Genomic DNA, 26,933 nt, shown 5'->3' with positions numbered 1-26,933 from the left:
AAAGATCAGAACAGACATAAACTAAATAGAGACTTAAATAAACTAAACAAGCTAAAATAAGCTAAAAGATCAGTGAAATAAAGAGTTGGTTCTTTGAGAAGATAAACAAAATAGACAACATTTTAGAATAACCAAGAAAAAAGAGAAGACCCAAATACATACAGGTAAAGTGGAGATATTACAACTAGTATCAGAAATACCAAAGGTCATTTGGGGTTTTTATCAAAATCTATATGCTAACAAATTAGAAAGCCTAGAGAAGAAATGACAAATTCTATGAGGTCAGCATTACATCATTACCCTGTTTCCAAAACAAGAAAAGGATACAACAAATTTCTGAACACACATGACCTACCCAAACTGAACCACAAGGACATTAAAAAAAATAGAACAATAGTAAGTAAAGAGATTGAATCAGTAATATGTGTCTAGACAAAGAAAGCCAGGACGGGTGGATTTTACCAAACTTTTAAAGGAAAACTAATGCCAATTCTTCCTAAATTATTTCAAAGAACTGAAAGGGAGAAAACCACAAAGAAGAACAAAATCATGTCACGTGCAGGAAAATGGATGGAACTGGAGATCATCATCATCATGTTAAGCTCAATAAGCCAGACTCAGAAAGGCAAATACAGTGTGTTTTCTCTCCTATGTGGAATTTAGGGGGAAAGAGATGACATGAAAGTAGAAGGGAAACTATTAGAGAAGAGGAAGGGGATTTGGAGGAGGGTGAAGGGGAGGTTAATGGTAGATCACGGCTCTTGGTGGGAATGACCAAAGTATGTTACATGCATGTATGAACATGCCACAATGAAATCCATTATTCTGTATAATTAATATGTACTAATAAGAAAGAAAGGCCACCCCGACCCTTCTGAACTCACTCTGTGAGATCAGCATTATATCATTATCCTGTTTCCAAAACAAAAAAGGATACAACAGCAAAAAAATAAATTAGAAAGAAAACTATAGAACAATATCCTCGATGAACACAGATGCAAAATTCTCAATAAAATACTCATAAATAGAATTCAACAGCACAGTGAAAATATCATGATCAAGTTGGTTTCATCCCAGGATTGCAAGGATGGTTCAACACATGCAAATCAACAAATAGTACATCACATCAACAAAATGAAGGCTAAAAAATCATATGATTATCTCAACACAAGCTGAAAAACCATTTGATGAAATATAGTATCCCTGTCTTCATAATAAAACCTCTGAATAAATTAGATATGGAAATATTATATGTCAACATAATAAAGACTACCTAGGACAAACCCACAGCTAACATCATAGCGAATGGGGAAAAGCTGAAAACGTTTCCTCTAAGATCAGGAACAAGACAGCATGTTCACTTTCGTTTCTTTTACTTGAAATAGTACCAGAAGTTTAGCTAGAACAATTAGGCAAGAGAAAGAAATAAAAAGCATGCAAATAGGAAGAAAGAAAATAAAACTATGCTTGTTTGAAGATGATATGATATAATATTATTATATGATTATATGATTCTATATGTATAATCATTTAATATTCTATATGTATAATGTATAATATAGAAAAACCTATATTTCACCAAAAGACTATTAGAACTGGTAAACAAATTCAGAAAAAATAGCAGGATAAAAAAATCAACAGCTTTTCTAAATACCAATAATAAATTTGTCAACAAGAAATTACGAAAGCAAACTCTTTCATAAAAACTACCAAAAAAAAGGAAGAAATTCCTAGGTTGGGGGGATAGCTCAATGGTAAGAGCAATTGCCTAGTGTATACAAGACACTGGGTTCAATGCCCAGCACTGCAAAAACAAAACAAAACAAACCTAGTAATATACGTAATCAAGGAACTGAGAGACCCCTAAAATGAAAACTACAAAAACACACACACAAAAGAAAAGCCCTCCCATATTTATGGATTGGAAGAATTAAGGTTGTTAAAATATCCATACTATTCAAAGTGAACTACAGACTCAGTGTATTCCCTATCAAAATACCAGTGTCATTCTTCATAGAACTAGAAAAAACAATACTAACATTCATATGGAAGCACAAAACTACAAATTGGCCAAAGCAAACTTAAGCAAAAAGAACAAAGCTGGAGGCATCACAATGCCTGATTTTAAGACAAAGTCTGGGTAACCGAAAGAGCACCCTATAGGCATAAAAATAGTCCAGTAGAATAGAGATCCCAGAAAGATACCATGCATCTACAGCCAACTAATTCTTAACAAAGACACCAAAAAACAAGGACAGGCTCTTCAATAAATGGTGTTGGAGGAACTGAGTAGAACTGAGTAGTAGCTACATGGAGAAGATTGAAACTTGGCCCCTATCTCTCATCCTGTATCAAAGTCAACTAAAAATTGATCAAAAACCTAAAGGTAAGACCAGAAGCTACTAAAGGAAAACATAGGGGAAGCACTTCAAGACATGAAAGTGCCCTAAGACACTGGGACAGGCAATGACTTTCTAGATAGAATTCAAAAAGTACAGAAAACCAAAGCAAAAAAAATGACAAATGAAATTGCATCATATTGGAAAGCTTCTGCACAGTAAAAGAAACCACCAACAGCTGAAGAGATAATCTACAGAATGGAACAAAATATTTGCTAACTATTTATCTGACTGAGGGTTAATATCCAGAAATCATAAGGAACTCAAAAAACCGAGCACACAAAACCTAGTATTCCAATTAAAAAAGGGCAAGTGATCTCAAAAGAAGATCTTCTCAAAAGAAGTGTCTACAAATGGCCCACAAACATAGGCAAAAATGCTCAATATCATTAGCTACTAGGGAAATGCAAATCTAAACTAGAGTGAGATACCATCTTGCCCCAATTAGAATCGCTATTACGAAATAGAGAAAATGCTGATGAGGTTATGAAGAAAGAGGTCTGCATGCATACACTGTAGGTGGGAATGTAAATTAGTTCAGCAAGTAGGGAGAACAGTATGGAGATTCCTCTAAAAACAAAAAACAGATCTATCATGATACAGCTATCTTGCTTCTAGTTATGTATGTAAAGGAAATGAAATCAGCATAGCACAGAGATGCCTGTATGCTCCTATTTATAGTGGCACTCTTCACATAGGCATGGTATTTGTACACAATGGGATATTATTCTGCCTTAAAGAATGAAATTCTATCAGTTTCAGAAAATGGACGGAACTGGAGGGCATTATGTGAACGGAAATAAGTCAAACACAGAAAGATCCGTACTTCATGTTCTTTTTTAAATATGGAAGTTCAATTGACTAGTGGTCACTAGAAGTTTGGGAAGTGTGTATGTGGTATAAAAAGAGAGGCTGGATTTGATCAATGCATGCTATAAGCTTATATGGAAATATCATATTAAACCACAATAATAGTTACAGTTTATAGGTATTGATTAAAAATAGATAAATTTTCTTATCGTGTGTGTGTGTGTGTGTGTGTGTGTGTGTGTGTTTTGCTGGGGATCAAACCCAGGGCCTCATGCCTGCTAGGTAAGCACACACTACCACTGAGCTACATCCTAGTCTCCCAAAACACATTTAAATGACTTGCCTGACATGAATTACTCATTGACGTGCGGAACTCCATCTCAGACCTGAGAGTTCACCTTCTTAACTAGGATGTTAAATAGCCTAGTCTAGAAGGCAGTTGGCTCTTGAATTTTGGGCAACTGGGACTTGAACAGGGGCATTCTTTGGGGGGAAGAAAATGAGACACTGAGGTTAGGTAGGGAGCCTGATGTCCACCAAGGTTGAGACAGGTGAGGAGCTGAGAGCAGGGAACCCCTAAGATGGGCTTGAGTTTGTGAACCCCGAGAGCAGCAAAACCTATACCCTACGTATGGAGCTCCTCTGGGGAGTTTGGTGGCACTCCTTTAGTTTTCACCAACATCTGAATGGCCACTGTCATTTGGCCTCAGCAGTGATGTGGGTGTTATGGGATGACCTGAAGTCATGCTAAAGCTTGGAGGAAAAGTGGAGACAGAGCTCATCCAGGGGAGAGATTCAGAGTGCAGACCCAGGAACATGGCTGAGGTGGCAACAGCCTGTGGTTTGGAGTTTACATTTTAAGTCCCTAAGAATTCCTCCTAAATTCTTGGGAAGTCAACTTTAGCAGAAGTCTGGTTTTTCTATAGTTAAGGAAGAAATGCTTCCTAACTAAAAAATCTTCAAACAATCCATTTCCTTAAAAGGCCCACGGGCCACCCTTTTTTTTTTTTTATTGTTGGTCGTTCAAAACATTACATAGTTCTTGACACATCATATTTCACAGTTTGATTCAAGTGGGTTATGAACTCCCATTTTTACCCCGTATACAGATTGCAGAATCACATCAGTTACACTTCCATTGATTTACACATTGCCATACTAGTGTCTGATGTATTCTGCTGTCTATCCTATTCTCTACTATCCCCCTTCCGCTCTCCTCCCCTCCCCTCCCCTCCCCTTTTCTTTCTCTACCCCCTCTACTGTAAATCATTTCTTCCACTTGTATTATTCTTCTCTTACCCTTCCTTTCCTCTTATATGTAATTTTGTAAAACCCTGAGGATCACCTTCCATTTCCATGCGATTTCCCTTCTCTCTCCCTTTCCCTCCCACCTCTCATCCCTGATTAATGTTAATCTTCTTCTCAAGCTCTTCATCCCTACCCTGTCCTTGGTTACTCCCCTTATATCAAAGAAGTCATTTGGCATTTGTTTTTTAGGGATTGGCTAGCTTCACTTAGCATAATCTGCTCTAATGCCATCCATTTCCCTCCAAATTCTATGATTTTGTCATTTTTTAATGCAGAGTAATACTCCTTTGTGTATAAATGCCACATTTTTTATCCATTCATCTATTGAAGGGCATCTAGGTTGGTTCCACATCTTGCTATTGTGAATTGTGCTGCTATGAACATCGATGTAGCAGTGTCCCTGTAGCATGCTCTTATTAGGTCTTTAGGGAATAGACCAAGAAGGGGAATAGCTGGGTCAAATGGTGGTTCCATTCCCAGCTTTCCAAGAAATCTCCATACTGCTTTCCAAATTGGCTGCACCAATTTGCAGTCCCACCAACAATGAACAAGTGTACCCTTTTCCCCGCATCCTCTCCAGCACTTGTTGTTGTTGGACTTCCTAATGGCTGCCAATCTTACTGGAGTGAGATGGTATCTTAGGGTGGTTTTGATTTGCATTTCTCTGACTGCTAGCGATGGTGAGCATTTTTTCATGTACTTATTGATTGATTGTATGTCCTCCTCTGAGAAGTGTCTGTTCAGGTCCTTGGCCCATTTGTTGATTGGGTTATTTGTTATCTTATTGTCTAATTTTTTGAGTTCTTTGTATACTCTGGATATTAGGGCTCTATCTGAAGTGTGTGGAGTAAAGATTTGTTCCCAGGATGTAGGCTCCCTGTTTATCTCTCTTATTGTTTCTTTTGCTGAAAAAAAAACTTTTTAGTTTGAGTAAGTCCCATTTGTTGATTCTAGTTGTTAACTCTTGCGCTATGGGTGTCCTATTGAGGAATTTGGAGCCCGACCCCACAGTATGTAGATCATAGCCAACTTTTTCTTCTATCAGACGCTGTGTCTCTGATTTAATATCAAGCTCCTTGATCCATTTTGAGTTAACTTTTGTGCATGGCGAGAGAAAGGGATTCAGTTTCATTTTGATGCAAATGGATTTCCAGTTTTCCCAGCACCATTTGTTGAAGATGCTATCCTTCCTCCATTGCATGCTTTTAGCCCCTTTATCAAATATAAGATAGTTGTAGTTTTGTGGATTGGTTACTGTGTCCTCTATTCTGTACCATTGGTCCACCCGCCTGTTTTGGTACCAGTACCATGCTGTTTTTGTTACTATTGCTCTGTAGTATAGTTTGAAGTCTGGTATCGCTATACCGCCTGATTCACACTTCCTGCTTAGCATTGTTTTTGCTATTCTGGGTCTTTTATTATTCCATATGAATTTCATGATTGTTTTATCTATTTCTACAAGAAATGCTGTTGGGATTTTGATTGGCATTGCATTGAACTTATAGAGAACTTTTGGTAATATTTCACGGGCCACCCTTTTGAGTCAGTTGTTTCTCAGAGTCCAACATATCTATTTCTGTTTAGAGCATCCACTGTGGCTTCTCGCACTGGTTGGGTGAGGTTGAGGTTGAGGGTCATGACTATCAAATTTTGATTGCAGAGCTAGGATTCAGTTTGTCCCCCCCCCATTTTTTTTTAAGAATGGACATAACAAGCTGTTAACTGATGAAGAAGGAAAGGTGAGTTTTCCATCTCAATGTACAAGAAACAAAATAGAAATCTAATACGTGTATTATTGCCTAGGATGTTTCCACTACAGAGGCATTGTAAATGGATGGGACACATAAAAAGTCAAATCCAAAGCCAAATGAGACCACTGAAAGCCACACACATAAACAGGACGAGGAAAGAAAGCAGACCCTGGCAGTGGGTTTACCTAGCAACACAGCTGGTGTGCAGAAAGATTCTTCTGAGCACTGTGGACTGGAACAGCAGGGCCGACCAAGTACATACTGACTCATCATATTTCTACCCAGAGCCACAGATGTGTTTAATTTTATACACTGAGACCAATTTGCACACTGTGAGCACGCACAAAGCCAGCTGCCTGGCCGCATAAGCAGGGTAGATATGAAAGAGTGGGAGAGCTCGGCTGCTGCCTCAGGGACTCAGTTTGCTTTCACGGGTCTCCTGATTCCAGAGCTGCACATCAGCTCTGCAGCATACATCTGGGGTTGTGGCCCGGTCACCCGTCCTTTATCACTCCCCAATTTCCCTTGCACTCTGGGAGGCTTCTCTGGGTAGCTGGGGATGTTGATCAGAGTCTGGGTTAATGACCCCAAACAGCCTCTGACTTAAAAACAAACAAACAAACAAACAAAAATCCTCAAACCGAAAACTGGACTTTGGACCATGTGGGAGATGATAGCTAACTGATCCTGCGCCCTCCAAACTGCAATTAGAGCAATTCTGATGTCAATGTTAATCATGACGATTTATGTTTTGAAAAGAAACCAAATGATGAATATCATGATTATTTCTGTTTCTGCTTCCCCTTCTCTTTCTCCTCAAAAACTGGCACTAGCACTAAAGTCAAATTAAACATCTGTTTGAAAAATAAGCTGGAGCTCTGATGACAGCTGCCCCAGACTTACAAATGCACCCCAGCTGTCAAACTCTAAATTAACAATGATTTTCATTTATGAATAGCACAGAACTAAGACATAAAGGAGCTTTTTCTCCTCTGTTTTCCCAGCTTCCAGGAGCTGTTAAATGTGAACTGTTAGAGAAATGCCCAAGAAAAAAAAATGGAGCTGAAATCAACCCACAATAATTAATCATGGAGGGAGTAGGGAACATTTTTGTTATGTAATCTCATTTCTTCACTGGCTTGAGGTTGGGTATTCTCTGTGGCAATCAGGCTTGTAGAGATGCAAATAATTTAGGGACAATTCTTTGATTAGTGGTTGAGAATGAGTAGTGATGAGATGGAGGAAAGGAGTTTTCTACAGCATCAAGGATCTCTGCTCATCTGTGAGCAGCATTTGCATCTTACTGAGCTTCAGCCCTCGCTTCTTCCAGGGGAAGTAAGGAATGCCCAGTTATATTACTGTTACACTGTCGTCACATATGGGTGTAAAAGATCTAATCAAGACATCTTGGTGACAGGATGAAATATGTCACGCTGTTTCACACTTACTTCATGACCATGAAAGACCAAATACAGTCACACTCTGCATAATGACAGTTTGGTTAATGACAAGTCCCATGCATGACAGTGGTCCCATAAAAATATATCACCTAGTGATGTCATGGCTCTATTAGTTTGTGTAACTACACTGTAGGATGTTCACACAGGCCCAAATTTCCTAATAATGCAGTTCTCCAAACATATCCCCATTGTTAAGCCATGCAGGATTGTAGGTGTAGAACAATCTCTGTGTCCTTTTCTACTCTTAGAGTCATTATTGTCCCTGCTAGGGAAGGGTTGAGACTCAGGATTGGGGCAACATGCTGACTATGTTTATTATCCGGTTAAAAAAATACAGGATATAGTTATGATATTTGGTGCTTTTTCATTGGTGCCCAATGTTCCTATTTTTATCCTTTGATTATCTCATGTCAAAATGTTCACAGAGATAAACAAATTATGGTATATCCATAGCTATAAGAATATCCATAGGATGGAATAGTATATAGCTATTTAAATGAATAAAATATAGTTGGCCCTTTGTGGGTTCTACTTCCACAGATTTAATCAACTGCATATCAAAAGATTTGAAAAAAATTGTGTCTATATCAAGCCCACATGAACTTTGGTTCCTTGTCATTTTCCCTGAAAATACAGTATAACAACTATTTACATAGAATTTACATTGTGTTGGGCATTACAAGTTGATTTAAAGTATACAGGAGAAGGCACATAGGTTAAATGCAGGTAATACAACATACTATTTTGTAAGAAGATGGAGCATCCTCAAATTTTGGCATCTGTGAGGGGTCCTGGAAATGAACCCCCATGCATACTTGAGAGACAACTGTTCTGATACATGTTACAACATGAATGAACCCCCAAAATCATTATGTTAAATTTATAAAGCCAGGCAGAAAAGGTCTCATATGATTCCATTTATATAAAAAATTGGGACTAGGCAACTCCATAGACAGAGGATGCAGCTTGGCGGTTGCTGTAGGCTGATGGAAGAAGAGAACAGGGGAAATCTGCTCTGGGAGTCATGGGCTTTACTTTGGGGTGAAGGACATATTTTGGAATTAGGTAAATTGTGAAATACTAAATGCTACTGAAATGATCACTTTAAAATGGTTTATTTTATATCATGTGAATTTAACCTCAATTAAAAAAAATATTTACAGGGTCAAAACATACAGAGAATATTTTGGCAACCCTGCTCCACCCAGGGAAGAGAATTGGACCCGATTTTGCTGCCACAGAGTGGGGTCCTTGGTGCACAACTGCGGTGGGCCATAGGCTTTTGCATGCCCCTCAAGTTGCAGTCACCCCCTGGGTCTGCATCATGTTGGCACCATCCACAGACTGGGGCTTCAGTTTTTCCACCTGAGCTTCCGTTTGCTGCTGTGCCTGGAGTTCTGTCTAGCGCCTGCTCCTCGGCAGCTGGTACTTCTTGTTTAATCCTTGCCAGCTTCCTCCCAGGGGCTGGATCCTGCACCTGGGATCTCAGCTGCTGAATGAAACTCTGCTGTCATTGGGTTGTTCCCCTGGACATGTGCCACAGCTGGCCTTCCAGGAACCCCTAGCATCTGGATTCCACCTGTTGGATGATAGGTCCTGGGGCATCTGTGTCTCCTGAAGCAAACATGTTGCCTTTTAGCTACGGCATTGGTCTTTCCAAATGCTCCCAAGAGTCAGCCAGTTTGCTGGATCAGGCTTTCCCACCCCTTGTCTGTAGGTTCCTGGCTTCTTTGTTGGTTAGTGTGGCTAAGATTCTAGCCTGCCTCAAGTGAAGCCCCTTGACTTACTACAAAGGAGTCTCTGGTTCTTCTTGCTACCTAATGCCAGAAAAATTGTGGTGTGTCACTCCAATCACAGATCCCCCTAACCTGCCATTTTTCTCTAAGTCACACAGTCACCCCATATTGGTTCTCTGTGTTGTTCTTCTCTTAGATAAAAAGAATCGGTGAGCCCTGCAAAGTTATGAGCACTAGCTATTCCTCTTTAATACTCACCCTCTTTTCCTACTAATAAGTCTTTCTTTGGCCAGGTCCCAGGGCCCATTTTCCTTTTTCTAAATGGCATTTAATTTCCTCACTTAGGGAACAACATCTTCCACAATAGGCAATCCAGGGACCCCTGATTTATAGGAGGGACTCTGCTCTGCTCCTACAGACCATCTGAGGAAGAAAGTGAGGGGGGAGGGGAGGGGAGTCAGTCTCTGTCAGTGTAATTTGTTGATGATTAGTTCAACAACAGGGGCTCCGGTGGAAGTGGGCTTAAGTCCCAGCCCCATTACTCAATTACTTAACTGCCTTATTGACCTGAATATAAACTCTCTAAACCTTCATTTTCTCCTCAACAAAATGAGAATGATATAGTAAAGATCCTGTGGGGCTTTTATGAGGATGCAGACCAGCCATGCAATGCATCTAGCTTAGACATAAATATAGGCTACTTATGTTATTATTTGATTAATCAATATATTGGGCATTGTCTTAATCCATTAGGGCAGGGGCTAGGGATATGGCTCAGCAGTAGAGCACTTGCTTAGCATGCAGAAGACCCTGGGTTCAGTGCTTGACACTACTAAAAAAAAAAAAATCTGTTAGAGATGTTGTAACAAAATACCATAAACTAGATGACTCAGAAACAACAGAAATTTAATTCTCCTGGTTCTGGAGGCCAGAAGTCCAGGATCAGGGCGACAGTGTTTAGTCAGTGTCTAGTTTATAGATGGTTGTTTTCTCATAACCTTCCGTGGTGGAGAGCAGAGTGAGCAGGCTCTCATCTCCAATTCTGAAAGCACCAACCCTATTCATGAAGCTCCACCCTCATCATCTAATTACCCTCCCAAAGGCTCATCTCCTAACACCCGCATTGGAAATAAGATTTAACATAGGGATTGAGGCAGGAGGCACTCTATGCACCTCTTCACATCCTCTCAGTACAACTCTGATGTCTACCATTATTGCAGTGAATAGCTCTGCCCACTGTAATTGCATAATGTGTACCTTGCCCACCTTCTATACCTCTTGCTTCATGTCCCAGATCTTTTCTGCTACTGTAGCAAGTATTGAGAATCTGCTTAACACAAGTATGCAACTCAGAAGAGTTCATGCTTATAGAGCCATCCACCCTGGTTCCATGGAGGAAGGAGGGCACTGGGTAGTGGCTTCCTCCCTTTGCCCTGGGTACATTGTTCTGATGCACACATTACAAAACTTCCTCAAAGGCCCCAGTGGGATCAAGTACCAGTTGCCTGCAGTGATGGCCAAGTCCATAACACTTAACTAAATTGCTTCCCCATCCCTCTCACGGGCTCCCAAAAATGGCTTCCGAAATTAATTCCCTTTGACAAGCTTTATATTTCAGCTGGATTTTAGGCCAAAAATCAATAATTGCTAAATCCCTAGCACTTGAGTATGCATTTGAGTAGAGACCAGTAAATTTTTTTTCTACAAAGAGCCAGATGAGAAAATTTTAGGTTTTGTAGGCCACATGGTCTCTGCTGCAGCGTTTCAACTCTGTTGCTGTATTGTGAAAAATCAAATCTCTAAACAATATGTAAATAAAGGAATGTGGCCATGTTCCAATAGAGGTTTATTTATAAAATGAAACAACAACAACAACAAAAAAACCAACAAAGCAGTAAGCTGAATTTGGCCCATGGGCTGTGGTTTACCAATCCCTGCTTTCGGGCCACAAAGAGTGGTGAAATTGATCAGAGTCCTGTGTGGGTAAGAATTCCTAGAAATGAGCCTGTAAAGGAGGACAGGGGGTGGTGCTCAGTGGTACAGTGCTTGCCTAGCATGTGCAAGGCCTGGGTTCCATCCCAGCACTGCAAAAAAGAAAAAAGAAAAAAAACACACATTTGGAGTAAGTCTTGAAGAACATTGAGCATCATGCTGAGGATTTCTGACTTGTTTCTTTAGCCACAGGAAATACTGAGTGGGTTCTCAGATCTTATAGTGGCTGAAGCTAGGAAGAGGTTATTTCACTGGCAAGAAATACATTGTTCCTTAACATTTTGTGGAAACCAGTTCTGCCAGAGGGCTGCTTCCTCACTCTGCAGCACCCGAGAGATGGTTGCATTACTGATTTCCTACCCTGGATTGTGTCAACAGGGCCAAAGTCCCTTATCTGGTATCCTTGAGGTCAGAGGTGTTTTGGAATTCAGAATACTTGGGGATTTCAGAAAGAACATATAATGCATAATATATATATTTAGCACCTGCTGAGGACCTGGCAGAATTTCACACTCAAACACATTAATATTTACACTAAAAGACTATATAGCAGATCAAGTCTGTTCTGGGCAGGTTTTGTCCCTAAAGAAGTAATGAAAAATCTTTTGGATTTGAGAACTGCAGATGAAGGTCTCTGCACCTGATTTGGTTTATTTGTTTGTTACCCCTAGATGGTGATAACCTCAAAGACAGCCTCTGAGTCTTCAGTGCCTGTATACAGGAGGCACGCAGCATGTTATTAAAGAAATGAGCAGAGAAGAAAGGGAGGGGTGCTGTGGAGGGCCAGTCGGGGACTCAGCTGCAGGACATGGGGTGGGGGCTTACATGTTCTCACCAGGACTTGAACTTCATCTTAAGGTGATGGAGGGTCTGTTGGAGTTTGTTAGGCAGGTGATGTGACTCAGCTGCCAAGGAAAACAGCAAGTCTTAACTAGAATGAGAGGGACCAGCAGGCAGGAGCTAGTGTGATAGATTAGGAGGTTCTTGCAAGGGAAAGGTGAGAAGTGTCTAGGAACAAGCAACCCAATGCAAAGCAAGTGACAGCAGAGACCTTTACAAACCCCATGGCCAATACCTGGCTGCTAATGAAACAGGGAGACAAAGCATCAGGGTGCAACCAAATCCTGGCACCAGTCTGAGATGGCGGAGTGAGGTATTAAGATCACAGGCTCTGGAGCATAGAAGGTTCTGTTTGAAACCCATATCTGTCATCTACTCTGACCTTGGGCAAATTACCTAACCTCTCTGTGCCTCAGCTTCCTCTTTAGCAGCTCTATCACAAGGTTGCTAAAAGGATGAAATAAGTATTTGTAACACACAAATGCATTGGAGGACTGCTTGGCTATTACTGCTGTGGTAACCAGTCACTGTTTCATAAAGTTGAATTTCCCAACTGGTTCACCAAATTACTGTGTCCTCGGGAGAAGAATAATCCTTCCAGGAAGTAAATCTACCCAGAGATAATAAATTCATGAAAAGAGAGGATCACTTCAGGAGACAAAACGTGTCAGATTTAATGGAACAGGACTTCTGGTGGGAGTCTGTAAACATCTATTTTACTCACAGGGGCTTTTTCTTTTCATCAGTTGCTATTTTGCTGTAATGGGCTGCAAGAGTATTGCAGGGTTATAGAACACTATGGGAACCTTACATCCCAGGCCATTCGTTTGTAGGGAGAAGCCTTTAAAGAAGGCTGCCTGGAAAGCTTGCAATTTAGAAATGTTTAAGTCCTTTGCATCCAAATGGAAAATGGAAATGATGTCAGGTTTGCCAAAAGGAAAACGGTAATCACTGTGTGCTGGCCTCCCCAGCCCTCTTGGACAGAGAGACGCAACCCACCAAGTGGGTTGAACAGCTGCCATCTACAGACAGTAGGCAGGCTGCAGCTTACTCTCTACCCAAGCATTGCAACACCAAGGTGCTTCTTGCAAGTGAGGGCCCTGTGACAAAGCTGGTGTCTCTTCTTTCATCTGTTCTGAACTTCCTTGCCAGATTGAAGCATCCTTATTAACTTGGTAGTGAAACTTCCTCAGAGTGCATCAGTCCACTGTTTAACAACCACTGATGGTTCCCTGGCTGTCCTTGAATCCAGTTCAATGTTTTTGTGTTGACATTGGAGGACCTCTATGATTTAGCAATGAATTTTGGCACCCAGAGACCCTCTAATCTCTGCTCGCTATCTGCCAGGGCTGCTACGTTCACACTCACCTTCAGGTTCTCACTTCAGTTTTCACTCTGTCCACTCCCTTCACCTGGAATTACCTTTTCCCTACCATCCATTAAGCCAAACCCTAACACTGCCTTTAAGACAGAAATGCTAATGCTTCCAAGCAGCTCGGATTATTCCACTCCTCACTCATCTCCTCTCTAAATTCTAACCAGGCTTAATTTGTCCCTTGTTCATGTCTGTCTTGGGTTTGCTCGTTTTTGCATACAGATTTTTATTTATACCATGACCAGAATGAAAGTGTCTTAAAAGTTGGGATCATCATTTATACTCTGAGTCTTTCTCAGTGCCTGGTATATATTTTTGGCACATGGTAGGTACACATGGAATACTGGTGGGTAGGTTTCTCAAATACTGCCTTAAACATGAAAAAGAAGGAAACTTTCTTAGCTAGATAAAGGGTCTCCTTCAACCTTATTAAAGGCATCAATTTTAAACCTACAGTACTACATATTTTACTTAAAAGTGAAATACAATGTACTCCCATTCAGCATACTACAGCAATGCAGCCACATCAATGTTTATAGTAGCTCGACTCCCAATAGCTAAACTAGGGAACCAACCTAGATGCCCTCCAATAGATGAATGGATAAAGAAAATGTGGTGTGTGTATATATATATATTTATATACATATATATATATGTGTGTATATATATATATATACATATATGTATATACAATGGAGTATTACTCAGTCTTAAAGATGAGTGAAATTATAGCATTTTCCAGTAAATGGATGGAGCTGGAGAATATCATGCTAAGCGAAATAAGCCAATCCCCCAAAACCAAAGGCTGAAGGTTTTCTTGGATATGTGGATGCTAATTCACAATAAGAAGTGGGGGGCAGCTAGGGAAGAATAGAGCTACTTTAGATTAGGTAGAGGGGTGTGAAAGGAGGGGAGGAGGTATGTGAGTAGGAAGACTAGTAGAATGAATCAGACATTGTTACCCTATGTACATATATAACTATACGTCTGGTGGGATTCTATATCATGTACATCCAGAAGAAAGAGAAATTGTACTCCATCTATGTATAGTGTATCAAAGTGCATTCCTGTCACGTATAACTAATTAGAACAATTAAAAAAGAATAAGCCTGAATACCATTTTCTAATTTTATAATATCTCTAACATATTAGAGGTGCAAAATAACAAACTAAAAGGTGAGAAAGAAACACAAAGTATATGTATGCACTTTTAGATATGATTGTTTACATTTACAATCCCCAAAGCATGAAAGAACAAGCTATGAGAACTATCCCAGGGGATTCAGCATTGTCTGGATCAAAACGTCATGTACAAAAGTCAATGGCTTTCCTAAACACAAACCATCAGTGTTTAGAAAGCATAAGAGGAAAAAGATCCCATTGACGAAAGCAACAAGACTGTAAATCAACCTCGGGGAAGAGGTGGGGGAAGCCTCATGAGTCTAAATGAAAAAAAAAATCATAAAATTTTATGAAGCACATGAAAGACCTGAACAACAACAACAAAAAGGAGTATGTCATGTTATTGACTGGAAAACCATAGGCTAGAAATGCCAACTTTTCCTCCAATTATTAATTCAGTGCAATTCATTTAAAATTCCAATATAAGGTCTTATTGAACATAATAGATTTATTCTATGATTAACCTGGAATTATGAGTCTACTTGAGTGACCATGAACATTTTGAACTAAAAGATTAATGAGAGCTGACTTGTTATCAAAACAACATTTTGCTATAAAATGGTGTAGGTTTCATAGAAGAAGAGATTTGAAAAAGACCAATAGAACTGAACAGAGTTGTATAAAAATTTTGTATTTGATACTGTAGTATTTCAAAGCATTGGAGAAAGGATATATTATCTGATAAATGGATGGGACAATTATCCATTTTGGACCAAGATGGATTTAGATTTCTCATTTGTGGTGTTGTTTTGGGTTTGCTCCTCCAGACATCACACTCCACACCTTGGTCTTTGCCTGAGTGGCTACTCTCTATGGACTGGGTCAGTGTGCTCCATGATCCTTATGGTTGGGGCCAGGCCAAAGGGGAGAACCCACAGGAAGCAGAGAAAGGGAGTGGGATTGGGACCTCAGTGTGGTTGCCTCATATTAGTTGTTTCCCTAAATCAAAAGTCTCCGCTCATGGCTCCTAGGAGGAGTGGTCTTCGCCCCATTCCCTGCATCTCCTCCCCATTCCCCTTCAGGCCTGGTTGGTATGGGCCTCCATGACTACCCTTTTGTCCACACCATTGTAAATAGACTCTTTCTCAGCTTTCCTTTGGCACCTCATTTGGAACATGCCATCCATTTCCTTTTGTGGTAGATACCAATCATTCATAAAATTAAATGCCAGGAAGATTGAAGACCTAAATTTATTTGAAAAATCTATAAAAATATTTTAAATTTGGGAGTATATAACCTTGTGTGTTTGACCAAGATAAAAAAAAAATCAAAATCCGGAGGATCCAACATGGCCGCCGGCGAGGAAGCAGCGATTCCAATGTCTCCACATTAACGGGATCAGAAAGACCCATTGGAACAGCGGCAGTCTACCTACTGAGGAACTTCTAGCAAAATTCCGTTAAGAGGGGACCTGCCAGGAATTGGTAGGTTTATTAGAAGTGTCAGTTTGTCCCAGACAAGTGGATCTTGGCCGGCCACGTGGGCGCGGAGGTCCAGTCCTGCAGCCACCAGCCGCTTCTGCAAGCGGCCAGCGGCCCAGAGCGGCGCGGCCCGCCCGAACCCACAGATGGCACCCGCCATACTGCCGTCCCGAGGAGGCCCTGCTCTCGCTCTGCGAACGGCCACCACGCCTGCCAGGCTTGTAGTCACACGGCCGCAGCTGCCTGGCTCTACAGGCGGGCCCCCGGCGGGTGCAGAGGTACAATCCCGAGGCCACCAGCCGCTTCAGAAAGCGGCCGGCGGCCCCGAGCGGCGCGGCCTGCCCGAACCCGCAGACGGCACCCGCCATCTCGCTGTCCCGGGGAGGCCCTGCTCTCGCTCAGCGAACGGCCACCCCGCCCACCCGGATCTTAGCCACGCGGCCGCAGCTGCCCGGCTCTACAGGCAGCCCCCCGGCGGCCCGGCCCAGCGAGAAGTGTCCCCGCCTGGCCCAGCAGACAGCCCGTGCCCTCCCGGCTCTACTAACAGCCCCGCCCACCTGGCGAACGGCTCCCCCCTCTGAGACAGCGTGAAGGGAATCTAACCAACCCTTTACGAAATAGTGAACTGGGAACTAAAACCAGAGATTGTGTCAGACCAGAGACGAGCCAGTTCCACCCCTCCCTTCGGACACTCCGGCAAGGAGCCAGGGGCCCACCATAGCAGAGAGGGGAAGTCACCAAAGTTCGGCCAAAGAGATTCCTTCCCAGCGGAATCTACTTTAGCAGGTGTGTGACTCCCACCCACACCAGATACAAACAACCGGGAAACTTCAAAATCTCTCCGTGGGCGTGACCGTAAGGGCCAAAGGACTCTCGACCCCCAACTCCCCCTACTGCTAGTGACGAGGGCGTGACTGTAGGGGCAGAGGGAAGCAGAGAAGACTCCCCACCCCCAAATCCCCCAACCGTGAACTGAGAGGGTGTGACGGTAGGGGCGGAGGGAAACAGAGGACACTCCAGACCCCCAACTCCTCCTACCGCCAGCAGTGTGGTTGTGACTGTAGGGGCTGAGGGAAGTAGAGGGGATCCTCGACCCCCAACTCCTATTACCACCAGCAGCGACACCAATGGTCTTAGCTGCCAGATTCCGAAGGTGTGCCCACCAAAGGGGTCCGGAAAAATTAAACAATTGACTCCCAGACTACAGCTCCACAGCACTGGGGCTTAGATGAATGACAGCGAGAGTGCTCAGTAGTTAGGGAAATAGAGCACTCGGTGGGGCTGAAAGTGTAACCAAATCCTTGGGGAACTGCCTCCGGTGAGCAGGACCTGGCTGGCTGGCAGGAGGAAGGGGAGGAGGGGCCATAGAAGTGAAACGGCTCTGGACCAACAGGATTGAGAGACTCCCAGGAACCGCCTTACAGGGATTGCTGTTGACACATTGAGGACAAAACTCAGCCCGGAGGGCACAGCTTTGCCTACGGGAAGAGAAGAAAATGGATCTCTAAGACCTAATTTTATTTCCTATTTCATTTTAATTTTTTCTCTCCCTTTTCCCTCTCTCTCTCCCCTTCCAAGTTTTACTGCTCTTTCCATTCTCCTCTATGCTATCTATCTCCCTCTCCTTCTTTCTTTTCAAGAGCACCTACCTTCCCCTTCCCCCCAACTTTCATCCCAAGCATTACGTCCTCCATTTCGAGTAACTGTCTAAATACAAATAGGTGTGCGCCCTCCCCCCGCGCCTGCAAGGTAGCCGGACCTGCAACCCACCAGCAGGTCAGGCCCAGCAACCTGGGAGTGGCAGAGCCGCCCCACACACCTGCAAGGTAGGCGCACCTGCTACCAACCAGCAGAACAGGCCCAGCGGCCTGCCAATGTGGTAGGCACAGTGCCCCAATTGGAGGAGGACCAGAGCCCCTGCCCGCGCCTGCGCGGGAGACTCTGCAACTATACAAGAGTAATACAAATATATAGGGGGAAAATTCAACAACACAACAGTCTCAGTAAGCAGAAAGAAACGCGAACAGTATGAAGAGACAAGGAAAGAAAGGACCACAAGCAATGCAGGTCAACTCAACGTTAGAAGAGGTAATATCTGCAGCAGATGGAATGTCAGATAAAGAATTCAGGAGATACATGCTTCAGATGATCTGGAGTCTCAAGGAAGACATTAGACAACAAAATCAGACAATGAAAGATCTCTTCAACAATGAAATACATAAACAAATCCAGGAAGCAAAAGATCAACTATACAGGGAGATAGAAGTTATAAAAAACAAACAAACAGAAATCCTAGAAAGGCAGGAAGCAATAAACCAACTTAAAAACTCAATTGAGAATACTACCAGCAGAGTAGAACACTTAGAAGATAGAACATCAGACAATGAAGATAAAGTATTTCAACTTGAAAAGAACATAGACAGCTCAGCAAGACTGTTAAGAAACCATGAGCAGAACATCCAAGAAATATGGGATAACATTAAAAGACCAAACTTAAGAGTCATTGGGATACAGGAAGGCACAGAGCTCCAAACCAAAGGAATAAACAATCTATTCAATGAAATAATTCGAGAAAACTTCCCAGACTTGAAGAATGAGACAGAATCCCAAATCCTAGAAGCCTACAGGACGCCGAATGTGCAAAATCATAAGAGATCCACACCTAGACACATTATAATGAAGATGCCCAACATACAGAATAAGGAGAGAATTTTAAAAGCTACAAGAGAAAGGAAGCAGATCACATTTAGGGGTAAACCAATCAGGATAACAGCTGATCTCTTAACACAGACTCTGAAAGCTAGAAGATCCTGGAATAACATATTTCAAACACTGAAAGAAAATGGGTTCCAACCAAGAATTGTGTATCCAGCAAAATTAAGCTTCAAGATGGAAGATGAAATTAAAACCTTCCACGATAAACAAAAGTTAAAAGAATTTGCAGCTAGAAAATCATCTCTCCAAAAAATCCTCAGCAAAACATTACAGGAAGAGGAAATGGAAAATAACAATGAAAACCAACAGTGGGAGGTAGGACAGTAAAGGGGGGAAAATAATCAAAGAGGAAAACAAACCATATTCAGTAACATGAATAAACAAATATGGCTGGAAGGATAACCCATATCTCAATAATAACCCTAAATGTTAATGGCTTAAACTCACCAATTAAGAGACACAGGCTAGTAGAATGGATCACAAAACAAGACACAACAATATGCTGCCTACAGGAGACGCATTTGATAGGAAAAGATATACATAGACTGAAGGTGAAAGGTTGGGAAAAATCATATCACTCATATGGACTTCGGAAACAAGCAGGAGTGTCCATACTCATATCAAATAAAATAGATTTCAAGCCAAAGTTAATCAAAAGGGATAAAGAGGGACACTACATACTGCTCAAGGGAACCATACACCAACAAGACATAACAATCATAGATATATATGCCCCAAACAATGGTGCAGCTATATTCATCAAACAAACTCTTCTCAAGTTCAAGAGTCTAATAGACCACCATACAATAATCATGGGAGACTTCAACACACCTCTCTCACCACTGGACAGATCTTCCAAACAAAAGTTGAATAAGGAAACTATAGAACTCAATAACAATTAACAACCTAGACTTAATTGACATATATAGAATATACCACCCAACATCAAGCAGTTCCACTTTTTTCTCAGCAGCACATGGATCCTTCTCAAAAATAGATCATATATTATGTCACAGGGCAACTCTTAGACAATATAAAGGAGTAGAGATAATACCATGCATCTTATCTGACCATAATGGATTGAAACTGAAAATCAATGATAAAAGAAGGAAGGAAAAATCATGCATCACTTGGAGAATGAACAATAGGTTACTGAATGATCAATGGGTTATAGAAGACATTAAGGAGGAAATTAAAAAATTCTTAGAGATAAATGAAAACACAGACACAACATATCGGAATCTATGGGACACATTGAAAGCAGTTCTAAGAGGAAAATTCATTGCTTGGAGCTCATTCCTTAAAAAAAGAAAAAACCAACAAATAAATGATCTCATACTTCATCTCAAAATCCTAGAAAAAGAAGAGCAAAATAACAGCAAAAGTAGTAGAAGGCAAGAAATAATTAAAATCAGAGCTGAAATTAATGAAATCGAAACAAAAGAAACAATTGAAAAAATTGATAAAACTAAAAGTTGGTTCTTTGAAAAAATAAATAAGATCGACAGACCCTTAGCCATGCTAACGAAGAGAAGAAGAGAGAGAACTCAAATTACTAGCATACAGGATGAAAAAGGCAATATCACAACAGACACTTCAGAAATACAGAAAATAATCAGAAATTATTTTGAATCCTTATACTCCAATAAAATAGAAGATAGTGAAGGCATCGATAAATTTCTTAAATCATATGATCTGCCCAGATTGAGACAGGAGGATATAGACAACCTAAACAGACCAATATCAATTGAGGAAATAGAAGAAACCATCAAAAGATTACCAACTAAGAAAAGCCCAGGACCGGATGGGTATACAGCAGAGTTTTACAAAACCTTTAAAGAGGAACTAATACCAATACTTTTCAAGCTATTTCAGGAAATAGAAAAAGAGGGAGAACTTCCAAATTCATTCTACGAGGCCAACATCACACTGATTCCTAAACCAGACAAAGATACTTCAAAGAAAGAAAACTACAGACCTATATCTCTAATGAACCTAGACGCAAAAATCCTCAATAAAATTCTGGCGAATCGGATACAAAATCATATCAAAAAAATTCTACACCATGATCAAGTAGGATTCATCCCTGGGATGCAAGGCTGGTTCAATATACGGAAATCAATAAATGTTATTCACCACATCAATAGACTTAAAAATAAGAACCACATGATCATCTCGATAGATGCGGAAAAAGCATTCGACAAAGTACAGCATCCCTTTTTGTTCAAAACTCTCGAAAAAATAGGGATAACAGGAACATACCTCAACATTGTAAAACAATCTATGCTAAGCCCCAGGCTAGCATCATTCTGAATGGAGAAAAATTGAAGGCATTCCCTCTAAAATCTGGAAGAAGACAGGGATGCCCTTTCTCACCACTTCTGTTCAACATAGTTCTCGAAACACTGGCCAGAGCAATTAGACAGACGAAAGAAATTAAAGGCATAAAAATAGGAAAAGAAGAACTTAAACTATCACTATTTGCAGATGACATGATTCTATACCTAGCAGACTCAAAAGGGTCTACAAAGAAACTATTAGAGCTAATAAATGAATTCAGCAAAGTGACAGGATATAAAATCAACACGCATAAATCAAAGGCATCCCTGTATATCAGTGACAAACCCTCTGAAATGGAAATGAGGACAACCACTCCATTCACAATATCCTCAAAAATAATAAAATACTTGGGAATCAACCTAACAAAAGAGGTAAAAGACTTATACAATGAAAACTACAGAACCCTAAAGAGAGAAATTGAAGAAGATCTTAGAAGATGGAAAAATATACCCTGTTCATGGATAGGCAGAACTAACATCATCAAAATGGCGATATTACCAAAAGTTCTCTATAGGTTTAATGCAATGCCAATCAAAATCCCAACAGCATTTCTTGTAGAAATAGAGAAAGCAATCATGAAATTCATATGGAAAAATAAAAGACCCAGAATAGCAAAAACAATGCTAAGCAGGAAGTGTGAATCAGGTGGTATAGCGATACCAGACTTCAAACTATACTACAGAGCAATAGTAACAAAAACAGCATGGTATTGGTACCAAAACAGGCGGGTGGACCAATGGTACAGAATAGAGGACACAGAAACCAACCCACAAAACTACAACTTTCTTATATTTGATAAAGGGGCTAAAAGCATGTAATGGAGGAAGGATAGCATCTTCAACAAATGGTGCTGGGAAAACTGGAAATCCATATGCAACAAAATGAAACTGAATCCCTTTCTCTCGCCATGCACAAAAGTTAACTCAAAATGGATCAAGGAGCTTGATATCAAACCAGAGACAAGGCATCTGATAGAAGAAAAAGTTGGCTACGACCTACACACTGTGGGGTCGGGCTCCAAATTCCTCAATAGGACACCCATAGCACAAGAGTTAATATCTAGAATCAACAAATGGGACTTGCTCAAACTAAAAAGTTTTTTCTCAGCAAAAGAAATAATAAGAGAGGTAAATAGGGAGCCTACATCATGGGAACAAATCTTTACTCCACACACTTCAGATAGAGCCCTAATATCCAGAGTATATAAAAAACTCAAAAAATTAGACAATAAGATAACAAATAACCCAATCAACAAATGGGCCAAGGACCTAAACAGACACTTCTCAGAGGAGGACATACAATCAATCAACAAGTACATGAAAAAATGCTCACCATCACTAGCAGTCAGAGAAATGCAAATCAAAACCACCCTAAGATATCATCTCACTCCAGTAAGATTGGCAGCCATTAGGAAGTCAAACAACAACAAGTGCTGGAGAGGATGTGGGGAAAAGGGTACTCTTGTACATTGCTGGTGGGACTGCAAATTGGTGCAGCCAATTTTGAAAGCAGTATGGAGATTTCTTGGAAAGCTGGGAATGGAACCACCATTTGACCCAGCTATTCCCCTTCTCCGTCTATTCCCTAAAGACCTAAATAGAGCATGCTACAGGGACACTGCTACATCGATGTTCATAGCAGCACAATTCACAATAGCAAGACAGTGGAACCAACCTAGATGCCCTTCAATAGACGAATGGATAAAAAAATGTGGCATTTATACACAATGGAGTATTACTCTGCATTAAAAAATGATAAAATTATAGAATTTGGAGGGAAATGGATGGCATTAGAGCAGATTATGCTAAGTGAAGCTAGCCAATCCCTAAAAAACAAATGCCAAATGTCTTCTTTGATATAAGGAAAGTAACTAAGAACAGAGTAGGGAAGAAGAGCATGAGAAGATGACTAACATTAAACAGGGATGAGAAGTGGGAGGGATAGGGAGAGAGAAGGGAAATTGCTTGGAAATGGAAGGAGACCCTTAGGGTTATACAAAATTACATACAAGAAGAAGTGAGGGGAAAGGGAAAAATAATACAAGGGGGAGAAATGAATTACAGTAGAGGGCGTAGAGAGAGAAGAGGGGAGGGGAGGGGAGGGGAGGGGGGATAGTAGAGGATAGGAAAGGCAGCAAAATACAACAGACATGAGTATGTCAATACGTAAATCAGTGGAAGTGTAACTGATGTGACTCTGTAATCTGTATACGGGGTAAAAATGGGAGTTCATAACCCACTTGAATCAAAGTGTGAAATATGATATATCAAGAACTATGTAATGTTTTGAATGACCAATAAAAAAAAATAAAGTTGAACATCTATCCATAAAAAAAAATCAAAATCCATAGGGAAAATATGGATACCATTGGTCAAATCAAAACTTAAGTTTTTGGATGATTAGACAACCATGAGCTAAATTAAAAGGGAGGTGAAGAGAAATATTTGAAGTTTATAATAAAAGGTTTGTTATTATCTGAGCTATATAGAAATACATTTAAAATATAAATGTGTTTTAATTAAAATGATGTATTATAAACAACTTATATTTATATGTAAAATGTTTTATAAATACTTAAAAATTTTATATTTTTATAATATAAGATAAAATATACAAAATCAATTTTTAAAAGACACATTATTAGAAAAATGAACAAGAATGTGAATGGGCCATTCATAGAAGGAGTACTACAATATGAAAAAATTCCTAATATACAAGTAATAGGGAAAATGTAAATAAACACAAGATAATCATTTTGGCAACATCTTAAAGATTGATAATGTTGAGGGCTATCGAGTCAGCAAGGAACAAAGTCTCTTGTTTCACAGGGAGAGAATTTAGGTTGGCAAGCCTTTTGGAACAAACTCTGATAGTGTCTACTGAAATGATAAATGTTCATCCTCTATGATTCATTTTTGGCATCTACTGTGGACAATAGCTTGCATATTTGTCCAACAAGGCAGCTTATGGAGGATGTTCATCATAACTTTATTTGTAATAATAAAAAACTAGAAACAATCTATTTATGAACTATGTAATAATTAACACATTTGTACCAGAGGTTATAGGTAACTATTTTTTTTAAACAACAACAACAAAAAGGTAGATCTATATGGACTGATCTGGGCATCTCTCAATCTGTTTTATTTAGGGAAAAAGTATTCAAGTTCAGGACATTTGTGTACAGTTCAATACCATGTGTGAAAATTTAAATTCCCACAAAAATGAAACTGTACTTCTATGTTGACCTTTACGAATATAAATGCACAAAACGTTTAAAGCATACACACCAAATTGGCATTTACTGCGGCTTTGTTTGGGAAACTGTGATTTATTGGGGCAGATGTCAGGGACTCTTCACTTTTCCTGTATTCTATATTTTTCTGTATTTCACTCCTTTTTGTATTGTTGGAAATGTTACATCATAACTGTAATTCTATCCTAACTATTCAATTATTATTTCTTTAATGAAGAGTTATAGCTTATAGATATAACTTCTTCAGAAAGAAATAAAGGAAGAACAAGGAATTTAGAATTCAATGGATGTGTGACTTCAAGAAGCTGTCTAAGTCCCTGAGGCCCATCTCCTCCTTTGTAAAATATGGATATTTTGCTGTGAAGACCACACTAGCCAAAGCCTGCTAGATGTGCAGCTGAATTCCTGGCACATAGAAAGTGTTGGCTGTTTTCTTCTCTCTTTCCATCTGACCTGTGAGAACTCCAGGGCCAAGAACCCATCTTGGTGGCCTGGACATCCTGGATGGCTGGGCAAATAGTAGCTCAGTCACATCTGTCAAATGAGTGAATGAACAAGACACATATGTTAATTGTTAATGGATCAACATATGTTCACATATGTTGGTTGTTAGTGGGTAAACAAGGCATGCCTTTCTGGATTCCACCAGAAAGATCAAATGCTTCTGGTTTGTGAAAACAACAGATAAAACAAAACAAAACAAAACAAAAAACAGAGATGTGGGCCAGAAGGAATGGGCCACATCTCATTGCACAGACCTGACAATTTCAAACTTTTCTTCAGAGCCCCTGGCTCGGTGGAGTGATCAGTATAACAAGGGATAGAGGTTTGGGTACTAGAGAGCCAAGCTGGAAATCCGTTTCAGGCTGAGACACAAAATATACTTTATATAACAAGGACAACAGAACTCTAGCCCCTGGGTCTGCCTCAGTTGACCTACAACATCAAGAACCAATCGATGACTGCCAACTTCTCTATTTTTGCCCTCATCACTTACCCCAGTTTGAACTCAGGACCAACCAGAGGAAGCCAAATTCACCCTCCTTGCTCATCACATAAGATGCTCTACTTCTAATTTGCCTGCTCCAGCTTCCCAGGGCCACCCAACTCCCAACAGAGCAGACTGAAGCCTTCCTTTCTTTTCCACTACACGGCTTCCTCACTCTTCTGCCTGCCTTTGAGTATCTGCCAAATGCCAGTTATGGCAGCTGGTGTCTTTGCTATACATTATATCAAGCTCTGAACCAGCCTCTATACTCATTTTAGTGTTTTTTTTATTCATCTCCCCCACAGTGCCTTTTCCCACATTTCAATAAGATACATGTCAATAATGTGGCTGGTAGATAAGATTGATTTAAGAAATTCTATTGCTAATTTAAAAAATTGATGTAGGTTAATGTCAAGAACGAAACTTCTCAATGAATCTGAGGAAGGATGCTCAACTTGCTTTAAACTAAGAAACAAATAATGTCCAGATGGATGGCAGTCAAGGGAGGCCAGACAAGACAGGGCTGAGTTTGGGCTATGGTGAAATGCTTCCAGAGACCTCTGTTTTTTTTTTTTTTTTTTTTTTTTTCTGTAAGCCAGACTCAGTCTGCAAACTGCAGTGTCTGGACTGCCTGGGAAGGAGACTTTCTTATCAGCATCTCTTCAGGGATGGGCTGGATTAACCACAGTGGGAAGTCTGTTGAAATGTCCACATTAGGCAAATGAACCAAATACATAAAAAAGATGTTAGGGGATTTAAAGAAGAGGAAGATGGTTGGGAAGACTCCAGCCTCCACCTCCATGAAAAAAAATGACTTCTCGGATGCAAGGATTGGAACCCTGCCATCTACTCATGAATATTTGCCTGCTTGAAATCCTAAATTCACAGCATCATTCCATATAGCCCTTTAAATCTACTTAAAATAGATTGTGGCTGTTTCTCAATATAGTGAATGCTAACCAATGTCAAAACACACACACACACACACACACACACACACACACACACCCCACATGTAAGAAATTCATATAAGGTCAAATAAGTTTGGGATATGGCGGGTGAAACCAAGTTAAGCAGATATTTTTTTTGGGGGGTGGGGCAAGACTTTGAAAAACTTTTCATATGCTAAGACATGTTATGAATGTGCAATAAGGGGATCCAGTATTCAGCATTTGATAAACTTATTGGACAGCAGAAATTATTTTCCTCCTCATCTATTTATATCTCCTAGAGTATTCTTTTGTGGCACACGATACCGGTTTGTGACAATGCTACCTTTCAGAATAAAGTGATTTGGGCTGGTCAATACCTCTTATCACCTAATGTAACTCACCAAGAGGAGGATCAGGAGGCCAGAAGG

At 40.4% G+C, this 26,933-nt stretch overlaps 1 protein-coding gene across 1 annotated transcript in view; it reads right to left on the bottom strand.

The window, feature by feature from the left end:
• SPON1 (spondin 1) overlaps positions 1-26,933 on the bottom strand; it is a 279,589-nt gene that overhangs the window by 173,958 nt on the left and 78,698 nt on the right. The window lies entirely within an intron of this gene.

Source organism: Spermophilus citellus, assembly GCF_964194105.1.
Source record: "Spermophilus citellus genome assembly, chromosome: 2".
Taxonomy (NCBI): Eukaryota; Metazoa; Chordata; class Mammalia; order Rodentia; family Sciuridae; genus Spermophilus; species Spermophilus citellus.
Note: the sequence above shows the minus strand (reverse complement) of the source record. Positions and strands in the feature narration are given on the sequence as shown.